This window comes from Giraffa tippelskirchi, chromosome 3 (assembly GCF_054371585.1).
Source record: "Giraffa tippelskirchi isolate mGirTip1 chromosome 3, T2T-mGirTip1v1.2.pri, whole genome shotgun sequence".
NCBI lineage: Eukaryota > Metazoa > Chordata > Mammalia > Artiodactyla > Giraffidae > Giraffa > Giraffa tippelskirchi.
The window spans coordinates 78,677,227-78,697,366 of record NC_137277.1 but is presented as its reverse complement, the minus strand read 5'-3'; the positions used below and the strand labels follow the sequence as shown (position 1 = coordinate 78,697,366).

Sequence of the window (20,140 nt, the reverse complement as noted above, 5' to 3'; positions counted from 1 at the left end):
GCAAGGTAAAGTTTTTTGTTTAGCCATTTTAGAAAGAGAAACCTTCCAATCTGTTTACTACTATTGTCGCTAATCATTTGGATCCTATTTAATACCTTTTATAACTAGAAAAGAGTGATGTTAAATTCTGATGATTTCTTAATCTGTAAGATAATTTTAAAAATATATTGAATAATTTCCTAACAGTTTTCCAGCTCATTGCTAAATTGGACTTGAATCTCTTGATGGGTCCTTGCTATTCAGTGACTTACAAGTAATACTTACTATACATATTTTTCCTTAGGTTCAATCTACAGGTCAGTAAAGAGACCAGATATTTACTTTCAGGCTAACAATGGTTGTCAATCTTCTTTATCCCAAAGACTTCCAGAATTTGTAACTGGGGGTTCTAGGAAAGGATAGAAATCCAAACTAGCAATTGTTGGCTCACCTTCTGCATCCCTCCAAATTTCAATGAAACGTAGAGAGAGTATTGTGACTGTGATTATGAATTGGAAATGATATATGAAATTCTTCTTCATTTCTCACTCATCAACCATCATGTTCTCTCAACTCACCATGTCTTAACTGAGGGACACATTCACTCTCTTCTTATCTTATCATGAAAAGCTTGGACATCTCCATCTGAGAAATTACACTGGACAATATTTTATGTAGAAATCAGTCCCTTCTCAAGGCTTGTCAATTTCAATTTCCTCTATCAATTAGGCTTTCTATCTCTAAGGATAAAAAGAAAGTAAATATTGCCTTACTGAAACAGGTAAAAGTTTGCATGTATAGTCAGATGATGAAGTTCCTGCATGACTAATAAATGTAATATGGAAGACCTAATGCTGTTTTGGGTATGTTAGAACATTCCAGTTTATGAGGAGGAATAAAGCAGAATAAACTGACATTATGTACCTACTGAATTCCAGGAATATCACTTTATAATAGGGACCAAGAGATAAATGAAATCTAGGTGCAGTAATGCATTCAGAATGATATTCTTTTTTCTAACAGAGGCACTGCTTTTGTGAGATGACCACTACTATAACTCTAAAGTTATATACCCTGGAATGGCATCCTGTCTATTTGTGTTAATTTAACCACTGGAAAGAAGGTTAATTGAAGGTAGGGTTGTAATGACATAATATCCCATTGTAGAGTTTATTTTGCAAAAAAAAAAAAATGCACTGTCATAATAAACTGCCTCAAAACAAAGAACAACAACAACCAGTGACATGAGAACTTGAGGGCTTAGTGTGGTGTGAAGAAGGAGGAATATAATTGAAATGATTCTTCTCTACTAAGAGAAGGTAATTTTCCAGAACATTACCATAGATGATGATAATTTTAAGAGGTAAAAATATTAAAATTTGGTGGTTGTGGCTAGTTAGCTTAATTGCATAAAGTAAGGACAAGGACAAAGAGTTGATTCTGAGGCAGATGTGTTACTTTGTTACTGGTTTATGATAACAAACTCTCATCATTCTCTAAATCAGTGTTCTCAGAAATGTGAGCCCATAATCACAAAGTGGTTCAAAGAACTGAACAACACAAACAACTAAAAGTGTGAAGATTTGAGGGTATTAAAATACTGCAATATTTTGTTTGACCTAGGTCAATACATTAAATTCAGTTCGCTACAAGAGGAAAGTTTCTGTATATACCCCCATATACATTATTGTGATGTCAGTATTTTAGAGAAAATGAAACAATGGTGTATGTTTACAAAATTACTGAACTGAATAGAAGTGGAGGTGATTGGCCACAGCAATTTGTTTTTTAACAGATTTTGCTGCTTTCATTTGTTGAGCAGTTAACTATGTATCAACTTGCCCAGACTCCAAATTTATTAACTCTGTTCTTCTGAGAGAACTCACAATTTACCAGTGAAGAAAATATTGATGACAAAGTATAAGGAAGAAAAAAGATTTAAATTGATACCATGACAGCCATTAGTGTCTAATAGAGATTGACAGAATTAAATAGCTTTCTCTGTTAGCCAAGTTCTCATTCATGACTCGTCAAGGTCACTTGACACTTCTGCTTTAGATGGGGGAGTAAATAGAGACCCAAGGAAAAAATGACAATGAGATCCAGAAAAAAGTGACACTTCTTTATAACAAAGTACTGAGCTAGGGAATATAATAATCACTTGGAAAAGATATGGAGACCTTTCAGCCACTGACAAAGCCAGTCTAATTATTAATGCACAGAAAGAAGCTACTTTTTCCTGTTGTGTTATCCATCAGGTTATTTTATTCATCAATGTGTGTTTTAAATGTATTTTTAACTTTTCAATTGAATATAATATATTCAAAATAACACAGTCCTTCCCCACTCAATTCATTTTTCTTTCAGTTTTGTTCATATGTTAGTGTTTTAACAATTTCAATCATGTTTATCCAAGTTTTTACTCTTTCTTCAATTATTTCAATTATTTCCTGTATCTTTTTAGTTATATTTTCAAAATGAATATCTTTAGTGGTTGCACAGTTTTTGATCTGCTTAATGACTAGAAATTACAGCCATCTCCCTCCTATTGGACACTAAGTTGTTTTCAGATCCTCACATAATGCTAGAGTAGGCACCTTTAAGTACTTCTGTTTTTCTTGAATTATTTCCTTATGATATATTTCTAGAAGTTTATTATGTTTGTAAGCAATTCTACCATTCAAGCTGATAACAAAATTTTCCTACCATTTGTTAGAAGTAATGCCTATTAACACACTCTAAGATGCTGTATTAAGTAGAGTTTAGTCCCCTGAATTAAAATTACTTCAATTACACATAATAAGAATGATTTCATTCTAAGCGTATTGGTGGTACTGTGAGAAATACAAGTTTTATTCATGTATAAAGTTTATTTCCAAAAATCTCACCACCTAAATTAACAAAAAATATGAATACAAATAAACATAAAACACATGAATATGTAATGAGTCATAGAGTTATTAAATAAAAGACTATAAGAATTTAGATAAGAGAGATTACATTTTCAACTACCAAAACTCAGGGTTATATTTCTGAACAGGCACCACTTGAAGTGGAATTTGCAAAGTGAATTTAGCAATATAAACATAAAATCTATTAAGTTTACCATAGATGGAGTGAGCACTAACTCTGTGTTATAGGATGTTCAGGAGTACTTTTCATGTTGTCCCAGAAGTGCAGTGAAGACTCAAAGTGAGAGCAAGAACCTCATATTCTGAAGTTCACCAACCAAATACTTCCTGCAGAGCTTTGTAGAAACATCCATAAACCTTCGTCTCATACCACTATCTTTCTTCCTTTTCAGGTCACGTACATGCAGAATAAACGAGGGAGTTGGCTGGGAATGAGAGGCTACCTTCACAGTATGCAAAGGGGTGGCTTTCAGGTGAGTCACTCTGACAAGTCCAGGGCATAAGCAAGAAGGGATGGCTTCTGTCTCCTTTTAAATATATGCTTAGGAGAAGAGGTCCAGATCTGCTCCTCTGAATGTGCAATATAACTTTTACTGAGATAAAATTGTCACATAACATTGTGTAAGTTTAAGGAGTACAGTGTGTTCGTTTGATACAATTATATATTCCAATATGATTCAGTTCAGTTCAGTCGCTCAGTCATGTCTGACTCTTTGCAACCTCATGAATCGCAGCACGCCAGGCCTCCCTGTCCATCACCAACTCTCGGAGTTTACCGAAACCCATGTCCATCAAGTCAGTGATGCCATCCAACCATCTCATCCTCTGTCATCCCCTTCTCCTCCTGCCCCCAATCCTTCCCAGCATTAGGGTCTTTTCCAATGAGTCAACTCTTCGCATGAGGTGGCCAAAGTATTAGAGTTTCAGCTTCAACATCAGTCCTTCCAATGAACACCCAGGACTGATCTCCTTTAGGATGGACTGGTTGGATCTCCTTGCAGTCCAAGGGACTCTCGAGAGTCTTCTCCAACACCACAGTGCAAAAGCATCAATTCTTCAGCGTTCAGCTTTCTTCACCGTCCAACTCTCACATCCATACATGACCACTGGAAAAACCATAGCCTTGACTAGACGTACTTTTGTTGGCAAAGTAATGTCTCTGCTTTTAAATATGCTGTCTAGGTTGGTCATAACCTTCCTTCCAAGGAGTAAGCGTCTTTTAATTTCATGGCTGCAATCACCATCAGCAGTGATTTTGGAGCCTAAGAAAATAAAGTCTGACACTGTTTCCATTGTTTCCCCATCTATTTCCCATGAAGTGATGGGACCAGATGCCATGATCTTAGTTTTCTGAATGTTGAGCTTTAAGCCAACTTTTTCACTCTCCTCTTTCACATTCATCAAGAGACTCTTTAGTTCTTCTTCACTTTCTGCCATAAGGGTGGTGTCATCTGCATATCTGAGGTTATTGACATTTCTCCTGGCAGTCTTGATTCCAGCTTGTGTTTCTTCCAGCCCAGCGTTTCTCATGATATACTCTGCATATAAGTTAAATAAGGAGGGTGACAATATACAGCCTTGACGTACTCCGTTTCCTATTTGGAACCAGTCTGTTGTTCCATGTCCCATTCTAACTGTTGCTTCCGGACCTGGATACAGGTTTCTCAAGAGGCAGGTCAGGTGGTCTGGTATGCCCATCTCTTTCAGAATTTTCCACAGTTTATTGTGATCCACACAGTCAAAGGCTTTGGCATAGTCAATAAAGCAGAAATAGATGTTTTTCTGGAACTCTCTTGCTTTTTCGATGATCCAGTGGATGTTGGCAATTTTATCTCTGGTTCCTCTGCCTTTTCTAAAACCAGCTTGAACATCTGGAAGTTCACGGTTCACGTATTGCTGAAGCCTGGATTGGAGAATTTTGAGCATTACTTTACTAGCGTGTGAGATGAGTGCACTTGTGCAGTAGTTTGAGCATTCTTTGACATTGCCTTTCTTTGGGTTTGGAATGAAACCTAACCTTTTCCAGTCCTGTGGCCACTGCTGCGTTTTTCAGATTTGCTGGCATATTGAGTGCAGCACTTTCACAGCATCATCTTTGAGGATTTGAAATAGCTCAACTGAAATTCCATCACTTCCACTAGCTTTGTTCATAGTGATGCTTTCTAAGGCCCACTTGACTTCACATTCCAGAATGTCTGGTTCTAGGTGAGTGATCACACCATCGTGATTATCTGGATCGTGAAGATATTTTTTGTACAGTTCTTCTGTGTATTCTTGCCACCTCTTCTTAATATCTTCTGCTTCTGTAGGAAGCGGCTGAGAGGAGCTAGCCCAGGCCGGAGGTGACGGCTGAGAGGAGTTACCCCAGGTCCAAGGAGCAGCGGCTGCGTGGGCAAAGGAGGGCCGAGAGGAGTTACTCCACATTCAACGTCAGGAGGGGCTGTCGTGGGTAGATACCCCTTGTCCAAGGTAACGAGCAACGGTTGCACTTTGCTGGAGCAGCCGTGAAGAGATACCCCACGTCCAAGGTAAGAGAAACCCAAGTAAGACAGTAGGTGTTGCAAGAGGGCATCAGAGGGCAGACACACTGAAACTATAACTACAGAAAACTAGCTAATCTGATCACACGGACCACAGCCTTGTCTATCTCAATGAAACTAAGCCATGCCATGTGGGGCCACCCAAGACAGATGGGTCATGGTGGAGAGGTCTGACAGAATGTGGTCCACTGGAGAAGGGCATGGCAAACCACTTCAGTATTCTTGCCTTGAGAACCCCATGAACAGTATGAAAAGGCAAAAAGATAGGACACTGAGAGATGAACTCCCCAGTTCTGTAGGTGCCCAATATGCTACTGGAGATCAGTGGAGAAATAACTCCAGAAAGAATGATGGGATGGAGCCAAAGCAAAAACAGTACCCAGCTGTGGATGTGACTGGTGATAGAAGCAAAGTCCGATGCTGTAAGGAGCAATATTGCATAGGAACCCGGAATGTTAGGTCCATGAATCAAGGCAAATTGGAAGTGGTCAAACAGGAGATGGCAAGAGTGAACATCGACATTCTAGGAATCAGCGAACTAAGATGGACTGGAATGGGTGAATTTAACTCAGATGACCATTATATCTACTACTGTGGGCAGGAATCCCTTAGAAGAAATGGAGTAGCCATCATGAACAACAAAAGAGTCTGAAATGCAGTACTTGGATGCAATCTCAAAAATGACAGAGTGATCTCTGTTCGTTTCCAAGGCAAACCATTCAATATCACGGTAATCCAAGTCTATGCCTCGACCAGTAACGCTGAAGAAGCAAAACTTGAATGGTTCTATGAAGACCTACAAGACCTTCTAGAGCTAACACCCAAAAAAAGATGTCCTTTTCATCATAGGGGACTGGAATGCAAAAGTAGGAAGTCAGGAAACACCTGGAATAACAGGCAAATTTGGCCTTGGAGTACAGAATGAAGCAGGGCAAAGGCTAATAGAGTTTTGCCAAGAGAATGCACTGGTCATAGCAAACACTCTCTTCCAACACCACAAGAGAAGACTCTACACATGGACATCACCAGATGGTCAACATCGAAATCAGATTGATTATATTCTTTGCAGCCAAAGATGGAGAAACTCCATATAGTCAGCAAAAACAAGACCGGGAGCAGACTGTGGCTCAGATCATGAACTCCTTATTGCCAAATTCAGACTTAAATTGAAGACAGTAGGGAAAACCACTAGACCATTCAGGTATGACCTAAATCAAATCCCTTATGATTATACAGTGGAAGTGACAAATAGATTCAAGGGACTAGATCTGATAGAGTGCCTGAGGAACTACGGACAGAGGTTTGTGACATTGTACAGGAGACAGGGATCAAGACCATCCCCATGGAAAAGAAATGCAAAAAAGCAAAATGGTTGTCTGAGGAGGCCTTACCAACAGCTGGGAAAAGAAGAGAAGCGAAAAGCAAAGGAGAAAGGGAAAGATGTTCCCATCTGAATGCAGAGTTCCAAAGAATAGCAAGGAGAGATAAGAAAGCCTTCCTCAGCAATCAATGCAAAGAAATAGAGGAAAACAACAGATTGGAAAAGACTAGAGATCTCTTCAAGAAAATTAGAGATACCAATATGATTACTATTGTAGAATTAGCTAACACCTATATTATGTCACATAATTATTATTTCTGTTTTGTGGTGAGAAAAAAGATCTAGTTTCTTAGCAATTTTTCCATTTATGATCCTTTTTATTAAATAATAATTTTATTTATTGTTGACTATAATCACCATGCTGTGGATTAGATTTCCAGGACTTATTTATCTACTAGCTGGAAATATGACCTTTAAACAGCATTTCTCCAATCTATGTAATCTTGAAGAGAACTAAAAAGAGATGGTATGGTATAGAGAAGAAATGAGAAATAGCTTGCTGTCCATGTTTGGCTGTATGAATTTCCCCTTTATCAAGAAGCTACCAGAGTAGATAGCTAACTCAGGAAGGCTGTTTATCAGACCTGAACATCCAGGCAGTAAGAGCCTATGGTATCAACCATGAATGACAGGAACCAAGTCAGGGGTTGGGGTGAAAGTGGTTCAGCCAAAGAAGGATTTTCCATGACAGTGGACCATTAAGTAGCAGGACACTTCAAAGAACCCAAACATGTGCTAATAAGAGAACATTTGATACCAGCCACACAGAAGTCACTGATGATCAATGAGTGTTAGCCAAAGAAACAGCAACAACTTATACACAGAATGCTGTGGCCTCATTCAGTTGAGAAAAGGATGTTTGTCCTTCTTTCCATCCTGCCACACTACCTCCCTCCCCCTAGTACTAAAGCAGCTAGAAGGAAGAGGAAGAGAGATGTATTAAGAACAGCTACACTTAACTCTCCACTTTAATACCCTTCAATCAAATGTCTAAACCATGGTTGGGGGAAGAAGAGCACTTTGAATTATATGTGAGCTTTGATTTTTAAACTGGACTGAACTCTTTACAAAATAAAAGGGACAGAGAACTTTGGGTTCTGTTCATATGTCTAGAGAAAGAAAACAGGAATCTGATATAATAGTGTTTTGTTTTGTTTTGTTTTTAAGCAACTACACTAAGGTCTTCCCTCATAGCTCAGCTGGTAAAGAATCTGCCTGCAGTACAGGAGACATGGGTTTGATTTCTGGGTTGGGGATATCCCCTGGAGAAGGAATTTGCAACCCACTCCAGTATTCTTGCCTGGAGAATCCCATGGACAGAGGAGCCTGGCAGGCTACTGTCCATGGGGTCGCAAGAATTGGACACAACTTAGCAACTAAAGCACCACCACCATGCTTTCTAAAGTCCATGTTGATTTCCCAACAAGCATGATCCTTTGATTTACTCTTTGTGAAAAGAAATATAAAATACGTCACATTTCTAGGGATGAAAATGAAGTTAAAGAGAATGAATAAAATGAACTTCAAACCACATGATGCTGATAATGAAAAAGAAGATGATGATAATAGTAATGGCAGTAGCTAACTCTACTAATTATCTATTAAATGCTAGGCACCATTCTAAAAGCTTTACATACATATATCTCTTTTAATCTTTAAAACAACCAGTGGTGGTGGTTTAGTTATTAAGTTGTGTCTGACTCTTGCAACCTCACTGACTGTAGCATGCCAGGCTCCTCTGTCCATGGGATTCTCCAGGTAAGAATAATGGAGTGGGTTGCCATTTCCTTCTACAGGGGATCTTCCTAACCCAGGAATCAAACCCAGGTCTCCCACATTGCAGACGGATTCTTTACCATCTCAGCCACCAGGGAAGCCCTACAAAGAACATAGACAAGCTTAATTCATAGGTGTTGACTGTCTTTTCTTGGTGGTGCTGGTGGTTTAGTCGCAGTCATGTCCAACTCGTATGACCCCATGGACTGTAGCCTACCAGGCTCCCCTGTCCATGGATTCTCCAGGCAAGAATACTGGAGCAGGTTGCCATTTCCTTCTCCAGGGGATCTTCCCGACCCAGGAACTGAACCTGGTCTCCTGCATTGCAGGCAGCTCTTTACCAACTGAGCTATCAGGGAAGCCCCATTATTTTTTAGACTGCCATAGCAAAAATCTGACAGAAAAAAAAAAATCCTTTAATCTTCAGTAAAAAATTAACTTGTCTCACTACCGATTCTCAGTTAACAAAATTTAAATACCATTTAAATAGTAGGTATTGCTCTCATTCAAACATTTAATACTTTTGTAAGTCTATTTTTCGAACTAATTTTATGCCTAATACTCATTCTGCTTGAGTACCAATAACCTACATCTCGTGACATCCTGGCTCTGTTGGAAAGTGGCTGTCTCTAGAAGCAGTTGGCAAGTACCAAATTTATTCTGCCACAAATTGTTTTTATAGCAGCCTGATGTTCTTCAATCTTTTCTTAAATTGAACATTGGTAAGATACAATGTAAACTGCCTTGTAGCTACATTGGATTTGCCATGCTTGCCCTCCATACTTGGAATTAGATTGAGATTCATTTTACACAAAGGATTTTTTAAATAGCTCCAAGTATATGCTCCATACTGCACACATAGCATATTTCCTCATTATTTAACAATTCTTCATTTTCCTCCTTTTTAAAAAACCAGACAGCAATTTGATTACTCCCTTTGGTTAGGAGAGCCACTCATATTTTCAATGAGCACTCACAACAGGTTTTCATAGAGTATGCTTCAAGTCTCTGCTATGACAGGGATCCCTGTGAGCTCCTTCAGTTCAGTTCAGTTCAGTCACTCAGTCGTGTCCAACTCTTTGTGACCCCATGAATTGCAGCACGCCAGGCCTCCCTGTCCATCACCAACCCCCTGAGTTTACCCAAACTTATGTCCATCGAGTCGGTGATGCCATCCAACCATCTCATCCTCTGTTGTCCCCTTCTCCTCCTTCCCCCAATCCTTCCCAGCATCAGGGCCTTTTCCAATGAATCAACTCTTCACATGAGGTGGCCAAAGTATTGGAGTTTCAGCTTCAACATCAGTCCTTCCAATGAACACCCTGGACTGATCTCCTTTAGGATGGACTGGTTGGATATCCTTGCAGTCCAAGGGACTCTCAAGAGTCTTCTCCAACACCACAGTGCAAAAGCATCAATTCTTCAGTGCTCAGCTTTCTTCACCGTCCAACTCTCACATCCATACATGACCACTGGAAAAACCATAGCCTTGCCTAGATGGACCTTTGTTGGCAAAGTAATGTCTCTGCTTTTTAATATGCTATCTAAGTTGGTCATAACTTTCCTTCCAAGGAGTAAGCGTCTTTTAATTTCATGGCTGCAATCACCATCAGCAGTGATTTTGGAGCCCCAAAAAATAAAGTCTGACACAGTTAAATCAGAGTCCAAGTATGAATCTTTAAAAGACAACTCTAATTTATGGGTGTATTTTATCAAAATAAAATTATGCTGGAGGAGGAAAACTGTTCACAGAAATACTTTTTCTCTGAAATACTTTTTCAAGGCAGCAATTTCCTTAACACAGTTTCCCAATAATCATCAATTCCTCTCTTTAAGCACATAATTCAGTCTATTCAATGTTGGACTATGGCAGTGATGATTAGCTCTTAATTCTCCTCTATTTATTATATTAAATGTAGCGGTGACCTTAATGAAAGGTCAGTTAAGACAAAAATGTCAGTGCCGTACTTTTAAAGATGGACTCAACTGGAGAATTCCAAAGGTCAACATGATATTTTGAAGTGGGTCATTCAAACATACATGAAGTGTTTAAAGAATATAACTGGAATTTCTTAATAATTTGATTTAGTCAAATTAAAACAATAGGATATGCACGAATGGCTAGAGTTTATAAAGTATTGACAGTGGTCTGATTTTACTTTTACTTAACTCTTGTGAATCCCGTAAAGGTATCAACTTTACCCTCTCATGCAAATAGTTATATCCTATTGATAGTATAGGTTGAAGGTAAGAAATATTGTCAATCATCTGACATTAGTCCTAATACAAATAATGTGAACTGATTTTAAGCACTTTTTTGAGAATCACATTGTCTTAGAAATTGTAGTAATTTTCTAAGCTGTTGGTTTGATCACTTTTGGACTGATGTAGCTGGATTGAATTAAATGGATACTTTTGAACTCTTTATGTCATAGCAGTCTTAAGATGATGCGAGTCTTAAATTTAATTGAATCATAAATTTTGAGAGGCTGTTATGTTCAGGGTTCTTTGTTAAGTGTGGAAATAAGAAATATTTAGAATATCCCATTCTTATCTTCAAGGAGTATACAATCCAGTAGGAGGAACAAGAGATCAAAAAAGAAAAAAGAACATCTACTCTAACCTCTGAGTCAATAATGAGATTATGCTCTATCATCCCAGATGGCTCTCCCATCACTGACCAAGTGGCGCTGCAATCTATTCTGTAAGTTTGAAACATAATTAGAAAGTTCTTCATTGTACTGAACTAAAATCTGTTTCCTTGTGGTTTCTTTCCATTGATTTTTCTTCTGGTCTTTCGAATCAAGAACAATTTAATTTGTCTTTTGCAGGATAATCTTTTAAATATGTGAAGACCCTTTGTCCCCATTTGGGTTCAATTTACTTCAAAAAACGTCTTTATTTTCTTCCAACTAAACCCCACTACTTTCTTCTTAAAAAATTTATGTAATGACATTTGAAGATACTTCTGCCCCTTCCCCCATCTTGTCCCGTTTATCTTTTCACTGGGAGAAAAAGCCCATGTAGTCTAAAGATAGAAACTTTCATACAATGGCATGCTTTACACTAAGTATGAATTGGAGGTTAGATTGCACTGAGCACACAAAGCCATAGGAAATCACAATGCTAGAAGGCTCTATATTCTTTAAGGATTTTTCTGGTGAGTCAAATCTTTCAAAAACTTAAAAAGTCTATCCTGTCAGTGCTCACAGTCTGGATATACGGGTGTTGCTGATGCTGAAAAATGCAAAGCAGTGTTCTCTCTGCTGCAGACACAGAAAGATCGCCCTTTCATTTTCATCTGCAGCTACCATCTAAGGGTCTGTTTCATTTTCTCACAGTCTGTTTGACACCTTTAGTCAAAAAGTCACTCCATCTGTGATACTCTGTGCCATATTGTTCTGTCTGCCAGGGATGCTTCCAATTCGTTCCCAGCTCTGCCACACCACGTGATATTGGGCTGCAGTGTCTGAGAAAGCTTCTCTGTTCCACCTGCTCTTCAGCTGCCATTTGGACTCCTGCTGTTGTATGTTTATTCTGTATCCCTCATGGGGCAGAGGTATATAACCACATTGGCAGTTGTTTTAGACTGATGGCTTCAGCAGCCTCTTGGAGATCCCAGACTGTCTCATTTTAGGCTAATTTTGTCTGCCTGGTGACATTAATAAGTTTCAGAGAAACTGCTATGGCATCAAGGGTATGTCAAAGACATAGCAGGCATCTTGAAGAGCAGGTAAAACCACTGCACAGATCCTCATTTGGGTCTCTCCCATGGGAAATGATTGTTAAATTCATTTTTTTCTTGCCAATTAGCACAGGTCTACAAATCCAGTACAGACTGCAGAATCTAGTGATAGTTTTCGACTCTCTATTGTTCAAGATAATCATAGGTCTGAGAAAATTATTTTTGTAGTTTCTTATTTTCCGGGTTTATCATAAATAACAGTACCCATAACAATGACAACAAATTCCCACTTAAAGTTGTGGAATATGTTGTGTACAAGAACAGGACTTTTTGACCAACCCATGCTTTTCTTATCCTTCTTGAAGGTACTTTCACTCATGCAACAAGTTATCCCTGTCTTTCAGGATCTTTTCAGAACAGTACGTGATGGTGAGGAGATAGGCTATAGGGGATCTCACAGATCTCCAGATCCACAGAGATCTGGATTCCTATCCCAGCTCTATTGCTATCTATTGCAGAGAATTACCACATCACATGTGAAAGTAGGATAATATTACTGACTTCAGAGTTATGCCAAGGATTAATCACATGTAAAGTTGGGGCCGAGATGTATGCTGTCCTTGCTTTGCACTCCTAGATCAAATCATGTCATACTTTACTAATGAGACTTTGTTCCGTGCTCCATTGAAGTCATTCATGTATTTGCTTAGCATCCTGGAGGTAGGTACTCTCTTCCTTTCACCCTTAAATACTCAGCCATGAACGATACAATATTTTTAGTAAATTCTCCCATGTAGAAACTAAGGCTTTGCTTAAGCTATGACGCTTCCATGTATGGTTTACCTCCCAGAGACGGAACTGGGCTTAGAAACAATAACTAAAAATATTAAAGTAGAAATGGAATTATTTAATTGTCATTTCCCCTCTCCAACATCTCTGTTCCTCTTCTCTTAAAAAGTGACAAAAATTTGAATCTAGAATAGGTCCTGGTAAATGTTTGCCTTATTGTTTTCCCAAAGGTGTGGCACATAGAACTAGCTCTGCCAGATAATAAATTTGAGTTAGTGAGAAAAAATGTTTACGTGATCAAATAAGTTTGAAAAATCTGGTTCAAGCAAGATTGAAAAAGTGTTTTGGTTATAGGACTACATGGCATTTCCAATACGCTATATAGTATTTATAAACACAATTAATGGGAAGAGAAAAAAAAATTATTTTTCAAAATAGAACTAACCCTGGATATTTATTAGAACTTTTCATTATACAGCTAACTGCTAGAACCACCATCACTTTTAGGGCCATCATTATTAAGTAGCTGACTTACTTTGGTATTTTATAATAAAAAGCTTTCTTCTCGTTTTAGAAATATGGCTATCTCTTTATAGAGTAGGCCTGTTTTCTTACAACTTGGAAACCAGATGAAACAGCAGTCTAGAGTCTCTGAAACTCAGATCTTGATGCAGTATTCTTATAGCTGCTCTCTAGGGGTGCTATGAGCTATCAGAAAGGATATTTATTCATGAAAGGGGGTAAGACATCAGGGGCTGTTAACTATTTGGGGGTCATCTCTCTGAGAACCTAAGAAAAGCTATGGACTCTTCCACTTAAAAAAAATGGAAAATAATGTATTTCATGTATAATTACAGGTGTTCACAAGAGGTATATAACTAAAATCCTTATAATCTCAAAGACCCCATGCTAAGAATCTGAGAAGAATGTATCACCTCCCCTCATTGAGAATGCCTCTAGTGGGAATATAGAGTCATTTTCCATTCAAGAGAAGAATAACTTCTAAATTACTGAACTGAGACAGTCTCAGAAGAGATAAGAAAGACTAAGTCTTTAGATTCTCTAGTGGGTCTACCCAAGAAAAGAGCCACCTGCTTTTCAATCATCTTGTCAAAAGAAACAAAAGGTAACTGGAGATGAGCTCAACTCATACATTGAGGGTATTTGTTCATACCCTGTTTCCGGCCTTGGTTCTTGAAATAGATATCTATTCAGTGGGTTGCTTCCTGTTCAACATCAATTTCCCCTTTATCTTCTGATCATAACATCTTGCCTTTCCCTTTGAGGATTCAGTCTTCTTTAACCCAATTCATGTGATTCAAGTATGGCTGAAATCCATCTCAGCTCCAGAGTCTGGCACATAATGAAAAGCTGGCTTGTCAGTGTATTCTCTCTTTTGTCTGTAGAGTGACTGGTTCAGGGGAGGATCTGTGGGCCAATTTGGGGACTTATGTTCAATTCTCAGGGCAAAGAGACCTTCTCAGGGCTGGCCAGGCTGATAGGAGTTAGGCATAGAGCTACTGGTGTCTTTATGCTACTATGGGAGAAGCATATCTAGTGATGATGGAGAATAAAAAGGTCTAGTGGATAGAGGCCTAGATCTGAGGGTGTCATATCTAGGTATTCAGGACAACTTCTGATTTCATTTTCAAAGCTACTCTCCACCTCTCTCCACTGGCTCCCCACCTCAGTGTCTGACCTGTAGGTGCACGTTTGAGTGCCTTCTGGCTTCCAGAGGGGTGGGGCACTGAGGAACGCCAGCAGAGTAAGGTGAGGTACTTTCACTTTCTCTGCAGAACTGTCTCAGGCTGGTTTGTCAAGATTCCTCCCAGGTTCTAGTAACGTCTCCCTCCTCTCATATCATTGGGCCTAGAGGTGGTAATAGCTGTGCTCTTACAAAACCTGGGTTAATGTACCAGCTCATTTTCATTCACTATTCCCACGATTTCATAATAGTTTTTGTGCAAATAAAACGTTCTTGTTATTCTAATACAAGTGTGCCAGCTATTGTATTGAGACACCCAGTGATACACTAACCTTGCCTGCAATCAGCCCAAAGCCTCGACATTTCACATGCATGAGCAGGAACATTCCAATTTGTGCTCAATAACATTTTGAGAAGTGTTTCTATCACTTGCAACTGGAAAGAGTCTTGACTGATACAATCTCTCCTAACCTCCTTGGGCCACCTTGTGCATTCTACTTGGAAAATAATTGCTTTAGAAACATGGACAGACACATTGTGAGTTAAAACTCACACAGCTTGGAATGTAATTCTCAAACCAATCCATCATGTCACTCATGATCTATTAATCCTCGTCCTATAGAATTAAAGCAACTCTACTGACCATGTTAAAAAATATGATCCCTACTGCCTGTAGAATTTTAACCAAATTCTTATTCACACAAGTTTCTAACACATACAAGTAAAAGTATGAATCAGACCAAAACATACTTCTTCCAATTAGAAGGTGTGAAAAGAGCAAAGAGAAATGGCCTTTTCTATTTACTCAACTCAGCAGCTGAGCAGTTCATTAGCAAATCCTTGAATGCATGTAGGTCATAAGCTCCAGGAAAGTGAAAGCTGTTTTATAAAGCGATCTTAGAAAGGCAACCTTTAAGTCAAAAGTACTATTCCCTGGTGAGGTTTATTAATTGAATCATTTGTTTACAAAAGGTGAACGTGGCTCTCAGTGACAGTACTATTTGCACAGTGGCACCAATATTAGGAAGCTTATGTGTAATGCATTAGTAATGTAAAAAAAGATGCCTCCTGAGTCAGGGGTATTTGTTTAACACTTTGAAATCCTTGAATTTTAGCAACTCCCTGAGCATGAATTGAGTTAGCTTATTAAGGTTAAAAATAGTCTTTAAAATATTGCTAATGAGCACCATGAGGTACATACTATCATTTCCATCCTTGCAAGAAAACTCTTTATGTGAATTCTATGTTGGTTATTGGATAGTGGAAAAGGTAAAAGAACAACAACAAAAAGATGAGGGAGCAAAGTGTTTAGCTCTCTATTTTTACTTCTATATTCTTCAACCAAGGTTAAATTCTACTAAAAGTGATTTCTAGAATGAAGGCTTAATTTAATAATCTTTGTCAGTGAATATTTTCTCTTAGTTGAACCATAATTTTTTGCAGAGAATGTGGTAGGAGGAAACATATACTGATTAAAGTTACACCTTTTAAAAAAATTTCATTTCACCTCATACTAATTCATGCTATACTTTAATTTTCTTCTGGAGTGAGTCAGTTCTGAAGTATTCCACTTTAGAAGTATTCAAAAGTTTCTGTATTTTGATTAGTATCAAGTGACTATGATCATGTGAAGTTGTTTTCTGTATTTATAGAGGTGGCTAGCTGCCCACCAAGACTTTTTTTTCCCTTCTGTAGTATACAAGTGGAGCTGGGAAGTGACTTCATGGCCAGGGAATGCCTGTGACAAACCTTGCAGCTAGATGTGACCATGTGATTAATTCACAGTGGAAGAGATGTGGGCTCTTCTGCACTAAGGCTTTTAGAAGCAGGCATGCCTCCTTTTCTCCAGGCAAGAATTGCCTGGAGAATCCTAGGGACGGCAGAGCCTGGTGGGCTGCCGTCTATGGGGTCGCACAGAGTCGTACACGACTGAAGCGACTTAGCAGCAGCAGCAGCAGCAGCAGCATGCCTCCTTTTTGCTCCATTTATCTTTAGAAAACTAGATACAGATGATAACAATGTCCAAAGCCTCAAAAAGAAAGGAATCTGGGTCACTCCCTGAATTGCCAAGTTGAGGAGAACCGCCCAACAGTTACATCCACCGTGGACTGTTACATGAGTAAGAAATAAGATTTTTATTACATTTGAGCCATAGGTATTTGACCTCTATATTTTTAAACCCACTTAAACCTGTTTTAAAAGGTATATGATACAATATATCTTTTAAAACAGGTAACCCTGGGCTATCTGAATCTGACCCCACTGGGTAGATAAAACTCCAACATAATAGAGCACATCAGGCTGACTGAACTAGATCCAGACATTGATGGTGTAGAAAATACTTCTCTCCCTCTTTCCTTTTTCATGTTTGAATGTTAAATACGGGAATATTTATTTAGTAACTAAGGGAAGGGAGAGGAATTATCCTTCTTTTTTGCAGGAGCCAGTAGGAGAATGAAAGGATCTGATTGTATGAGGTCTACTCTCTGTTTAAGCACAAAGTCTGGACCTTAACACTCAAATGAGGGAGGAGAAAAGACCAGAAAGAGATCCCACAGGCCAGGAACTTGACACGATAGTGGACCTAATTAGTTTGTTTGGGGCCAAGGAGATAGGGCCTGACCATGAGTTTAAAAGAGAGAGTTAATCTTCCTGCCTTTGCCCAGATCTCAGCACTGAATAAGGGCAGCTGTGGAACACCTGGATACAGGATGCTGGGTCTAAACATTGGCATTCACAAGACACACATCTTCAGACTGGGCAGTGGTGGGGCTGAAACCATCTCCTCTCCCCAGTCCATGAAAATAATGTTGTTTAGTCACTAAGTCATGTCTGACTCTTTGCAACCCCACAGACTGCAGCATGCCAGGCTTCTCTGTCCATCAGGCTTCCCTGGCAAGAATACTGGAATGGGTTGCCATTTCCTTCTCTAAGGAATCTTTGCAACCCAGGGATCCAACCCATGTCTCCTGCATTAGTAGGCAGATTCTTTACCACTGAACCACCAGGGAAGTCTCATAGTAACAATAGCTAACACTTATCAATCATTTATCAGCTGTCAGACATTGTCCTACAAGCCATAAGACTATTATTAGTGATAATTACTAGGAGGGAGGAAGGTAGTATTATCCTTATTTTATAAATCAAGAAATACACATACAGAGATAAAGTAACTTGTACGCTGTCATGCAGCTAGTAAATGGCAGTGTTAGAATTCAGATCCAGGCAGTCTGAATTCAGAGCCTGAGCTGGTAAATGCTACACTATACTTTTTCTTTTTTTTTTTTTCAATCCATAGAGAATGAATTTCCTGGAAGTGAGAGGACCTGTTACCAAATTAAGGATTCCAGTCCCGTGAGAACAACAGGCCCTTCCAGAAACAATCAAGAACACTTGGAGTGGGGAGGCTTCATGAAATTTCAGATAGGTAGACGCTTGAAAGTATGATTTGGACAAAAGCATTCATACCACAGTTTTTGATAGCTTTAGTCCAGTGAGTCCAAGGGACTTATGAATTTTATTAACTCATCATTTCCTCTGTAGGTCACAGTCAATGGAATTATGCTACAGATAGATGACAGACTCAAATACTAGATGATTAATTATAATGGAAGAAATTAGTATAGTTGATGCAGCGTATCAGGGCATATTTTTATTGTAAAATAAAACCTCTGTGTTAATTATATTTAACAGAATAGTAGAGAAAAAGAAGAAAACTATACATTTGACAGTGAAAGGCAAAATAGATTTCTACAGTGACCAATTATGTTACTCATTTCACTGTTCCTTTGGGGTTAAAGATGACTTCCTCTCTGAATGTCTTATTTATGTGAACATAAATGACTCATGGAGCTAATCTGGCCACATATTTCCCAGAGGAAGGGATGGACCTGAGTCTGTTATTTCTGCTGATCCTATTTTACTCTCTTTGCAGTTGAAAGATTGAAAAATACTGTATTTCTTGTTACAATATTTTTTCTTTTTCAGTACTAGGAAGACTAATTCTGGATGTATTAAACACTAGGCATCTATTGTGAACTTTCAGAATGAGTGTGATGATGGGCTGAGAGGTGATGGTGGGGCTGAGAGGTGTTGCCCCATGTTGTTCTGCTCTCACATTCCCTGGATGGTTGGTGGATCTGGACCTTCTCTCTGATCTCTCAAACATTACCAAGGAGCTCTAGGTAATATCTCACCACCACTGGATATAATTCTCCCTTATAAGACTCTGCTCCTAGCTTCTCCACCTGCCCCTTTTCAGTCTGTTTTCCATCCAACAGTCAGGTGATCTTTTTTTTGTAAAATGTGTGTCACATCCAATCACTCTTCTTTCTACCAAAAACTCTCCAATGGCTTTCCAGCACACTGAAAAAGTATCCAACCATCTTACAAAACCAGGCCCTGGCTGTTTCTCTGACATGATTGGCTAAAACTCACCCCTCACTCTTCAGGGCCTCTGTCCTCCTTTTCCTCAATATATTAATCTCAATCTCTACTTGATCTGCCCAGTAGTTTTCATCCGGTGGCTCTTTCCCTGATGACTTGTTGTTCACTCTCATGTTCCACTTAGGGCTCCTCTCAAATGCCCTTCCTCAGAAAGGGCTTCCCTCACCATCTCCTTTCAAATAGCACCTTGGACATGATGCAACATCTTACCTTGCTTCACTTTTCTTCATAACTTGTATCACTACTAGGCTGGGTCAGGTGAGTCTTGTCCCCCATAGCAAAGACATCAGGGACTTTGAATGAAGTTATTTGCTCAACTTATCTGCTTATAACTTCATCTAAGTTATGACTCGAAAGGACCATGTTGGCTATTTTGTTGAAATACAAGAAGGCATAGGGTGGGAATTAGAAGCTAATATGTTAATTCAAGTGAGAGATGATGGTGGCTTGGACTAGGGTGGAGGAGGTGGAAAGAGGTCAGATTCTGGATAAAATTGGGAGCTAGAATTAACATTCAGTGTGTACTTTGCTCATGGAAAAGAATTAGAGAGAAACAGATTTGTGAATGCCTGCAACTTGCCTGATCCATAAGGCCATGTGGGCCTGTGGGCCTCTTCAGAGTGAGAGCTCATTAATAGCTCCTCATAGGTTCTTTTCTCCACCCACTCCTGATGATTCTGCTCCTATCTGAATGCTTTACCCTTGCATATATTTCTGTGGAATTAAGCTGTGTTTATGTTTAGTTCACTGAGAGTTACATGTTCCAGTTAGAAAACTGACCAGTAAGTCCCATTTTTACTTTTTAAAGAATTAAAGTTACTCTCTTTTTAAGAATTACAATTACCTCATATAGGTGAATTTGATCAAAAAGATGCTTACTCTCCAGCTTTGCATTCTCAGTTGTTACCTCCACCTCTATTTCAGGAA

At 38.9% G+C, this 20,140-nt stretch overlaps 1 long non-coding RNA gene across 1 annotated transcript in view; it reads left to right on the top strand.

Moving 5' to 3' along the window:
- LOC145541865 (uncharacterized) overlaps positions 1-20,140 on the top strand; it is a 542,540-nt gene that overhangs the window by 452,766 nt on the left and 69,634 nt on the right. Inside the window, exons 5-9 of the long non-coding RNA XR_014079366.1 lie at positions 3,284-3,364; positions 5,201-5,419; positions 11,150-11,292; positions 18,066-18,194; positions 18,813-18,951. This is a non-coding gene — a long non-coding RNA (uncharacterized LOC145541865). The remainder of the gene's footprint in view (positions 1-3,283; positions 3,365-5,200; positions 5,420-11,149; positions 11,293-18,065; positions 18,195-18,812; positions 18,952-20,140) is intronic.